The sequence below is a fragment of the Engraulis encrasicolus genome, chromosome 17 (assembly GCF_034702125.1).
Source record: "Engraulis encrasicolus isolate BLACKSEA-1 chromosome 17, IST_EnEncr_1.0, whole genome shotgun sequence".
NCBI classification, from domain to species: Eukaryota; Metazoa; Chordata; class Actinopteri; order Clupeiformes; family Engraulidae; genus Engraulis; species Engraulis encrasicolus.
The window spans coordinates 46368373-46379142 of record NC_085873.1 but is presented as its reverse complement, the minus strand read 5'-3'; the positions used below and the strand labels follow the sequence as shown (position 1 = coordinate 46379142).

The 10770-nt window shown below is 42.5% G+C and overlaps 1 long non-coding RNA gene across 2 annotated transcripts; it reads left to right on the top strand.

Annotated features, from left to right (window-relative positions):
• The first annotated feature begins 2295 nt into the window (after nt 1–2295).
• LOC134467526 (uncharacterized) lies at nt 2296–10479 on the top strand. 2 transcript variants are annotated; one of them, XR_010038604.1, is made up of 4 exons: nt 2296–3551; nt 4252–4300; nt 10019–10088; nt 10269–10479. It is a non-coding gene; the product is annotated as an uncharacterized LOC134467526 (long non-coding RNA). The 2 variants fall into 2 exon arrangements; XR_010038603.1 differs by lacking the exon at nt 4252–4300.
• The last annotated feature ends 291 nt before the right edge of the window (nt 10480–10770 follow it).

Here is a 10770-nt window from a genome sequence, read left to right as displayed (position 1 = left end):
CTATTTAGTAACTCTCGCTGATGCGGTCTGAGACAAATGGTATGTTCGATGTTGTCCATCAGTGTTGCCAGATGTGTCTGATCAAATCCCGCCCAAAATGCACTAAATTCCGCCCAAATTCAACAAATTACATTGCCTTCTATGGGCCCAAAACGGTAGAAAAAAAAGCCAAATGGCCCATTTTTCCCGTTTTTACCCGCAGACGCTCATCCCAAGTAGCCCAATCTGGCAACACTGTCGTCTATTCGGATTTATCTTTGTTAATTTTGGTTAAGAGGTAGAAGGTTCTATTTTTGGGGTTAAGGTCTCCTTAGGTTGGAGGTGATATTCTGTGTTGACGAGTAGGCATAGTATTTCTATATATTTAGCGGTTGCATCTTGGGAAATGAGTTTGTTTAGTCTGAGGTAAAAGTTTGGGTCGTCTAGTTGTCTCATAGCCTCATTCATATATTGTGCTAATTTGAGGCAATGGTGGTATTTCGAGAGTTCTGTCATTGTTTCTTTACTAGCCCACCCCTTGATTTCATGTGAGGGATTAAAGGATAGTCCTTTTTCTTATAGGAAAACCTCTCCCGGCATGAGGGTGGTGGACTCTTCTAAGTTGACCACCGTCTTAGTCCCTATTTCCTTGCTGGGGTCTTTTAGTTTAAAGCGTGGAGTCAGTGGAGGACCATCTCTTCTCCTGTTCCCCTGGCCCAATGGATGCGGTCCGCGTCCGTGTCGCACTTAGAAAAACACACTTTATGACACACCTTTCCCAAACACAGGTAGTTCTACCTGTTACATTATTCCCCCGCGTTTTGAATCGTCGCCCAAATGATGGGCTGCCTTATCTAGGTGGCACTGGTTCCAGTGCACGCACAGGTCCGCAAAACACACAGGCAGGTAGGAACACTCACACATAGTTGTGCGCAGGTGTGCGCACACTGGCAGGAGACACACTCTGATGCAGTGCCACGTCCACCGCTGTTTTGCCCTTAATTTTCAACTAGACCTATGCCTTTAAAAAAAAAAAAAAAAAAACCCAATACGATTGTGCGTAGGTAACAAACCGGCAGATACAACACATCAATGAAACGAAATGCTCCTCACAAGTAGCAGCGAAACAGAGCTCATGGGCACGTCGTAATGGAATTACGAACAGGCTACACTTAAGTAGCAGCAGGTGTTCAATTAAGAGAGACGGGCATAGGCGTGCAAACAGGACCACATAAAAAAACAGACAGACTTCCCAAAAAGCGCAAGAGTCACTTCAAAAAGCGGGAGTGAAACCAAGCAGATTGGCACACTGCGTAGGGGGTGAAGAGGTGAGCGTAAACTCGGGCAGGAGATATTCCTACTCTGCTTAAGCTGAAAACAGGAAACCAAAGGCCTAACTGTCTTCTATTCTTCAGTGACTTACCCAGCTCAAGGCTACAGGGAGCCCCCTCCTGGGTTATCCACTAAAACGAGCTAAGGAATAAGCAAAACACACAAAAAAAACCCTGCACATTTTCTGTAAATCAGTGTGCCGTGCGTGACGCTGTGACGTCATACAGCGACTTCTCAGCAAGCCAATAGCAACTTTGGCTGATTTTCTTTTGGCAACACTGGTTGGCTAATATTCTGCCCAATAGTCCTCCAATTCAGACTTCTCTACTAAAGCCATACTCAAATGGAGTGAAATGAAAGCCTTCATTTCAGTGATGCTGACGTCACTTGGAATTGGGGAGTGAGGCTTGAGTTGGTGGGAGGTAAGAAACTGAACTAATTCCAAAAATCATCATCCTTGAATAGAGAGAAAAAAAAATCTAGGGCCAAATCTGTTATCTTGGAGGTAAAATGTGCACGGCCTGACTCAGAGAACGGTTGAAAGTACAGGGGGAAGGTAAAACTCAAACATTTCACTCAAGGGGATGTGTAAAGTAAGCACATTTCCAACAATGGTAGTGTAAAATAAGCACATTTCTAAAAACGGTACTGTATCACTTTAACACATATTTGTTGTCGGTACAGCATTACAGCACACATGAACATAATGAACAACATTATTATTACCTGGTCTCATGGTGGTCCTATGTTGCCAAATTGAAGTGGAGGCAACCATGGTCTCAAGATCACAGGATTGCAGTTTCAGTCCCTTCCTCTCTCCATGGCTTCCTTTGAGCAAGGAACCTACAGTATATCCACACTGATCCAGGGACTGTAACCAATACCCTTCTTCTATTTCATCAACAGTGCACCAGGGTGTTAATGTAGGTGTCCTTTTGTCTGTATATTAAAATGCAAAGCAGATACACTGCATGAAAAGAGGAATTTGTGGATGAGTTTTGCACCTTAAATTGCCTCATACCTCAAGCCATAGCATTTGCGGCTCCCCCATGCCCCCTCCCATCCCCTTCTTAGAAGAGCCTTTAATATGTAAATGCCAGTGATCAGGTCGGGAGCTGCCCCAGTCAATTTCAAGTGGGGTGGGGTGGGGTGAGGTCAGGTGGGTGGGAGGGAGTGGGGGGTCGGCAGGCCTGTTTCTAGGATTTTGGGGTCCCTAGGCAACGGGATTGTTGGGGGCCCTAGGGCATTTTTTGGCCTTTTACTAAAATGTGTGTGTGTCTGTGTGTGTGTATGTTTTTTCACGCTGCCCAGTGGTGTTTTTCAGAATCACTAACCATTAAACCAGGGGTAGGGAACCTATGTCTCGAGGGCCCTTGAGGCCGTTTTATCCGGCCCCTGATATCATTATAATGTTTTGCAACTTCACATGAAATAGGCCTATGACATATTTTGCAGGCCTAAAGGAATCTTAGAAATTACATTTCCAATGCAATTAAGTTATATTCAGGGGACCTAGAAAAGGTGGGGACTGTTTTAAAGGTGTCTACCTTTAAAGATGTCTATATGTCTATATAGGCCTAAAGGTGTCTATATAGGCCTAAATTTTATGGGGAAATCCTGATTTGTGTTCATAGTACGGCCCCCGGAGGATTTTATGACCATGGTAGGAATTTGAAGTGGCCCCTCGAATGAAAAAGGTTCCCCACCCCTGCATTAAACCTTTCTACTAGCCACAGCTTTGCTGTCAGTACATTTTATTATGATACTATAAGCTCAGAAATTAAGTTGATCAAACAATTCGATCTGTGCTATAAACATTTAAATGAACCTACAGAATAGGCTATCAAAATAGAATCATCTGAATGATCTTTCTTGGACATATATTTTGAAGTGACCCTTCGAATTAAAAAGGTTCCTCAGCTGCTTTTGAGGAAAAACATCAATGTGCTTGGCCACTCTGGTTTTTAAATGGTATTCTGAACTAAAGCAAGGATTGTTCAAGTTAGTTGAAAATAGACCGTCTCTGGTTAAATTAGTTCTACACCAAGCCTTTAGGTGGCAGTAAAACTAATTGGCACAATGCGAATTCCACACACAAGCCACAAAGAAGCCATCAGCCGCGGTCAACATCACCTTCCTGATTGAACAGAACCACGCGCTGTCTGTGTGGTTTACAAGTTTCTTGGCGATATGGGGGAAAAGTTCCTCACATACCAACGGAAAATGGGCGTCATATACATGTAAGTACATTTTACTCAACTGTGGTTTAAAGTTTCAGTACTCAAGAGCGATTGAATAGCTCCTCTGAACACAGATCCGCCATTGCTAAGTTATGGCACAGCCGTTTTACATAGCTGGTAGCTCAAGTCCCCTCAATGTGACTACTCTAGTTGCTGCTGTACGCTACTAAATTCTGATGACTTGCGAGCATCGTAATGACAAAATGCTGTGGTGAAACAGTGAATATGTTAAGTATACTTGTTGATGGTAAATTGTTTGACATTGCTCGTTCTCAGTTGCTTTTCCCCTGCCTAAAGATAGACAAAGGCTACCGTTAGCATGCTATTGCGTTAGCTCATCAACTAGATGCTGGGCACTGCTCATTTTTCACGTCTGCCCGGTATTTCGCTGATGAACTAACGCTTAGACGCCTTGCCAATGTATTTTACAGCGGCAAAAAATGCATCTAGGCGACGTTGGAAAGACTGGTGTGCCGTCTGGGTATGTTGGTTTTCAGTGCTGGGCAGTAGCGAAGCGACTAGTTTAATTACATTCTCTAGTAGCTTGGTCGTAGCGTCACTACTATGTATCGAGTAGCTAACATCCCTGTAGTAATGCTATTTTTCCTCAAGTAGCGACGTTGTCTACAAAAGCTACAATTTGTCCCCCATCGATTTTACTCAATGATTTTTGTTTTACTTTCTCTATCCTGAAACCTAGGCAGTCACACAGGGGTTCCAAGACCCACCGGCGTAAAATCAAGTCAAAGGTGGGATATAATTTAGTTCCATGCTACTTTGAAACGGTGGTAGATGGACACTCCCAACTGAGATCGCTCCCGGACGTGCAGTCCCAGGTGTTTCTATCACTCCCGGACGTGTAGTCCCACCCGATTATATTTCACGTATTATCATACACTGCCACATACAAGCAATTTAGGGTTAGGGTTAGGTTTAGGGTCAAGGTTAGGGTTAGGGTTAGAAACAAAAAACTAACATCAAAAAGATAACTAGCTCCGTTATATGGCGGTGGGACCGATAGTCTGGCTAGTGGGAGCGAGCCGACAGGGGAGCGTCCTGCGTTGGGAGCGTCAATCAGGGAATCGTTCTCAGTAACGCGAGCCCAATGTATCAGCGCGAGCTCAATGTCGACCAGAGTGGTCAAGTTGAGCACGCCACCCTGAAATCAATGTGAAATACCCTGCCATTTGCAACAGTAGGCAACCTGTCCTTAAAAAGTATGGGTCCTCAAAACAGCACTTGTTGCACAAATAATAGCTGGGTTTCTTAGCGTCCCAAAAGGGCCTAATCGTTACGCGCTGGATAGAAGCACCAAAATCGGTGTAGACCTTCCTTAGGGTGTTCTCCATCATTTCAGAAGGGGTGCCCCAAATTTCAATGTCATTAAGGTCATTTTTATGGGGTAAATCCAAGATGGCTGCCCAAAACCAGCCAATAGTAGTAAAATGCTGTACTGCCTGGACATAATGGTGTTATGGGCCAATCCACCTATTTGTGTGTGATGTATACAAACTGAACTTTGAAAATATGTGCAAAACTTACCATAAAAACAATGTTATATATGTCTTATTTAGATTCAAAAACAGAAAAATCATAAAAACTATTATCAGAATGAGATCACTCTACAATTGAGAGCTCATTTCTGGGCATTTAGCTTTTGAACCAACATTCATTAAGAGTTTTAAAAATTTGCAGTGGGTCATATCTATAACATCCAAAAAGAAAATTGTGGTTAGAAAATTTAGGGGAGAAGAGATAAACCCTTGAACTGGGCCACACATAACTGTCCCAATGTTAGCATGCTAGCATTAGCAGGTTCAGACACTCAGTCTGCTCTTCAGATAAAGATGGCAAACAATAATTTTAATCCCACTTACACATGCGCGCACGCACACAAACTACTACTACTTCCTTAGGACCCCCTCAATGATTTAACCCTAGGAGTCCAACTGAAATATATTCATATCAATCAAGTCAATAATACATGTACATATCAAGTGTCAGTGACAGCTGCCAAATGACAAATGTATGCTGATTAATGTTCAGATATGTATATCGCAGTCCTAAGTGTACAATGGAGTGATAAGGGCATTTATGCTTAGGAAATTATGAATAATCAATATGCAATACACCATACATACAGTATATTGACAGATACTTTGTTTTAAAAGAGCAAAATGGTAACATGTCTGTTTTTCCATCTACTTTTGGCTTTAATCTAGATGACATGTTGGCTACCTAACCACTTAATTTATTGTTTGCTCGTTATTTTTTATTTGTGGGTGTGGTCCTTTGTTTAAAACATGTCTGCCTGCCTTCCCTCTCTCACATAGGCTACTAAAATAGTCTTTCAAAAACTTAAAACAACAGCATGTGGAAATCCTATTGGCTTTGGAGGGCTAACGTCTATAAGACTATACTGTACTCTACTGTATTGCACTGTACTGTACTCTACTGTACTGTACTGTACTGTAATGTGATATACCGTACTGTACTCTACTGCACCGTGCAGTATGCTCCTGTACTGTACTGTACTGTACTGTACTGTACTGTACTAGACTGCACCGTACTGTATGCTACTGTACTGTACTTAACTAGACTCCACTGTACTTTATGCTACTGTACTGTACTGTACTTTACTTTACTGTACTGCACCGTACTGTATGCTATTGTACTGTACTGCACCGTACTGTATGCTACTGTACTGTACTGTACTATACTCTACTGTACTTTATTATACTGCACCATTCTGTATGCTACTGTACTGTACTGCACTCCACTGCACTGCACTGTACTGTACAGTACAACTATATAACTGAAACATTTAGAGCGGTGGTGCTCAAACTGTGGTACGCGTACCACTGGTGGTACTTGAGACATCTCTGGTGGTACTTGGAATACCATTATGAACCTCTCCTGTACTGACTGGCAAAAGTGAATATGGAAGGCCTTTACTGCGATATTCTAATGTTGGTTGTCAAGGTGGTACTCGGAGAGCTCAATATTTTCTCAGGGGGTACTTCACACAAAAGGTTTGAGAACCACTGATGTAGAGCATTCTGAGGACATGTACAATATTATGCAAAACGTGTAGTGGGAATGAGTTATGTTACTGTTACCACTCAAAATCTTGAAGGTTAAAAAAAGTCGTGTGGCATTTTGTTTGGGGGGGCGGGGTATGATCGACTATTCTTCCGCCCAGACTATTTATGTGCCTTGCATATCAAGAAAATGAGTCCAGGTAATGATTTACTTTCATAGTATATACCATATGAGAAGTGTTGTTCTATATAGACATTTCTCCTATGGGTAAGGGTGGCAAAAGACCTACAGTAGCCTACATGTTGTCCATCAGCTGTCAGTTTTGATAGCAGTTTAAGTACTCAATGATTACTGAGCTAACTAATACAACTTTTGACACAAGTACTAGGTGAGGACTTGTCTGCAAATGAACATTTTTTTTATCTCTGTCTTCTTACTCAACATACACTAAGAAATCATTCCCATTTAATTTGAACTGAAGCCATACTGTGGCCTACATGTAGGCCTATATTGAGTAATCTGTAATGCCATTCTAAAGATGACTGAAATGCTCTCACAATATGCACTTGTAAAAATATAGAATTAGGTGATCTTATGGGGTTCTTCATACATATGGAAAGCAGTGCTTAATTTGAGCCGGATCATGCCGGAACAGGATCCCCCACCTCGTAATTTTGACCCCCCTGTGTTCCGGGACTTATTATGGCTGATCCGGAACCTCTCGTGAATGAATAAAAAAAATATATAGAGGCTACTATATTGTAACGGACTATCTCTGCCTCCTCAGGAGTGAGAGCGCAGCATTACCCCATGTTCGCTACATTTCCCATCTCACCGAGCAGCCTATAGGCCTAAATTGGGGTTGAGACTGTCAGGATCGCAACAACCACAAGCCGAGTGAGCAAGCGAGAAGGAACCATGAAGTGTGCGCGCAGAGAAGACCATCATTTCTGAATGCTAAAGCCAGACACTGATGTGCGCTGTTCCAAATTGAGACCGAGCGCGCAAGTCTGCAAACAAGGGTTTGCAAAAGTGCACTAGCCTACTTAAAAAATGAGAAAAGATGTTCGTTGTGTTGATCTAAGTTATTTCTTATGTGTTGGTCAGTGTTTTTTTATTCATATTTGGAAAGGTAACAAGGCTAAACCAAAGGCAGTCGTATTGCTGCCTGACGCCCAACTCATAACCTTTAAAACTTAAAAATAGCCTACAGTCGGCTGCACCGTTACAATATGGTAGAGCTGAAGGCAACGCGCACCAACTGAAAAAAAACTATCGACATATTTTATCGTCGCGACGCACGGGCATGTAAGTTAATTATTCGACATATTGGATTTCCAATGGAAAACAAAGCCATCTCACAAAACTAGTGTAAGAGAGTGTGTTTGTTTGAGTGAAAGGTAGAGGATTCTGAAGTGCTTTTGGGGACGTTTGGGGTCTGCAAGCATTTAGCAACATTCAAGACGAAAGTCGCGACCTCCCCACTTTTATTGCAGTAGGAGAAGTCCAGCGTTTGCGTGGCTATTTTGGTGGGGGAAGCGCAATTGGTAGCCTACTGCTTGTCCCATACATTAAGAATCATAACTATAGATCTACTAGGCTACATTTCCATCCCTACTATACTCCCTACTGACTAAATGTAGGCTACGTGAAGTTGCCCCTCTCTCGTTGTTTGTTCATATGCGCGGATGAGATGGAAAGCCTGGCTGTGCCACATTGTTTAAAAGTTTTCATCAAATTTTGGTCGGCACACAAGGTTTTGGACATACTAATTTCTAGTGGCACCTGGGCTGCGTTTGGTGCATTGATCAGTCATGTAGCCTAGCGAAAAAGACAGCCTGGGTGACAGGATGAGATCTTCCTCGGCTGGCGAGCGCTCAGCATGTGTGCGCGCGTTTCCTTCTCTCCCAAGACCAGACAGTTGCTTACAAGTCAAGTTGAGCACGAAAACAGCAAAGACAAGGTGATAGGCCTATTTCATTCAAATAGGGCCTACACGCTCCAAATAAAACATTGGTCGGAGGGATTTTCAACCGGACCGTAGCGCGAGCAGAGAGTCAGTGTGAAAAGCCATGTCTACCGGGAAAATCGCCGCTCGCTTACCATCAGTGCGCGAGCCCTGAAAATCGCAGCTCGCTTACCATCAGTGCGCGAGCCGTTGAAACAGTGAAGTGGCATATCGCAACAGCACATGCGGATTAGCCAAATTATATGCAACAAAGTCGCCAACAAAGCGTGGATTTAACGTTTAATAGGCCTATGCCAACGTTGTGTGAATACGGGAAAGGATATGAATTGGACAGCCATGCACTGTCCTTTCAATAGGTAGACTAGTAGAAGACCGCTTCGGTTTCTTTTCACCTCATGGGGAAAGCATAATTTCCATGCACTGCACGAAACTACTAAGCGTGAAGTTAGCGATCAAACAAAAAATATTTGTTGTTGTCATTACAGCATTTAATAGGCTATGGCTGTTGTTTAAAATAGCCATTGGATCGCCAACCGTCCCTTGTATTAAGAAACAAAAGTATGGATATGAGCTGACATGGGACTCAATGTCGTTAAAATGCAGGGAATTGCATCTAATTTTTTCCCGTTTTTATTCGTTTGCGTAATAATAGTTTTTCTGTGCGTTCCGGGACCTCTGTCCAACTCATCGTCGCTGTGATGTCATATGTGTTTTGCGTTCCGGTACCTTGTGATTTACAAATTAAGCACTGATGGAAAGGTCCTGTCCTTTACCCTCTCTCATACAAATAAAATACGTATATCTGTTATGGAAATTAGAGGATGGGGAACCTGCTACCTAGGGCATCTTGCACTGACACTATCCCATTCAAATCGAGCATTAGCAGCAGTCTATTCTCACCATAGTTTTAGTGTTGGCAATGCTCATTTTAATTCAGACCAAGAATCTTCTCAAATCGTTCACAATGTTACATGCTGTCAAGCACGTAAGCACAGACTCACCCATACTTTCACACTATGCACATTTTGTAGTTTTATCAATCTGGTCTAGCAGGCTACCCTTGCTTCATCTCTTCTGAGGACTATAATAACATTGTCAGCTAAGTATAATGTCATGTAATAACAATGTAATGCGTTACCAACATGACATATTGTATATGACATGGTAGACATTTTTTTTCAAGGGGCACCCCTTCTAGGATGTCTTCAAATCAGTCAAGGAACACGTGTACCGAATTATATGCTTCTATCCAGCGCGTAACGATTTCTCGGCTTACAGCCCCTACTATAAGTGAAGATGGCCTCTTCAAGAAATTGAAATTATGTATGGTCACTTTTTCTTATTGTTTCACGTGGAGGTCTACTGACCTTGTCTAAATAATGTAGGCTAGTTTATGTCCATGTATTATATTAGGACCCAAGGTTAATGGGTTATTCTATTTACCATGTTTTCACAGGCTGCTGTCTCATAATATGGCGAAGACGAGTCACCTGAAGGCCTAACTCGCCATAGAAGACTGAAAGAATGTAAGATTAACTTCTTTGTGACCAATATGACTTGCTCATTGATACATTTGCTATGTCAATATGAGGTGCATGGCAAAGTATTTAATTTATTTGTCTCGCTTCTAGGAGCTGTAGAAACAACAGGGTATTCTTTTTTATAGATCTGGACAGGTCATTTATTCGTTACCCTTGTTTTTGAAGTGTCCTGCAGGATGCTGTGTCCTGCAATCCTGTGTGCTGTGCTACAGACGCGTGTGGAGGTCAACCCAAAATGGGCACAGTCTCACCGCAGAAGAGTGAAAGAGGGTAAGCTTAACCTATAGCCTACGTCAGGGTCGGGGAACGTTTCTCATTCGAAGGGCCGCTTCAAATTCATCCGAGGGGCCGTAAAAGTCCTCCAAGGGCCGTACTATGAACACAAACCAGGATTTTCCCGTTCACTTTAGGCCTATATTGAAGGCAGCCACATTTAAACAAACACCACCTTCTTCAGGTTCCCTGAATATAACTTAACCTCTTACCGCAGAGCCCATTATGTCCTATTTTGGAGAGGTTTTTGAGACCATGACTTTAGGATGCTACAGCTTTTGAATAACATTACCCACATTGAACTTTGAGGGTTTATTTTGAAGCAGATACTTGGGAGAAGACATCCAGCCAACTCCAGCTTTTTATGAACATCACTAAATCTACATTTTTAAAA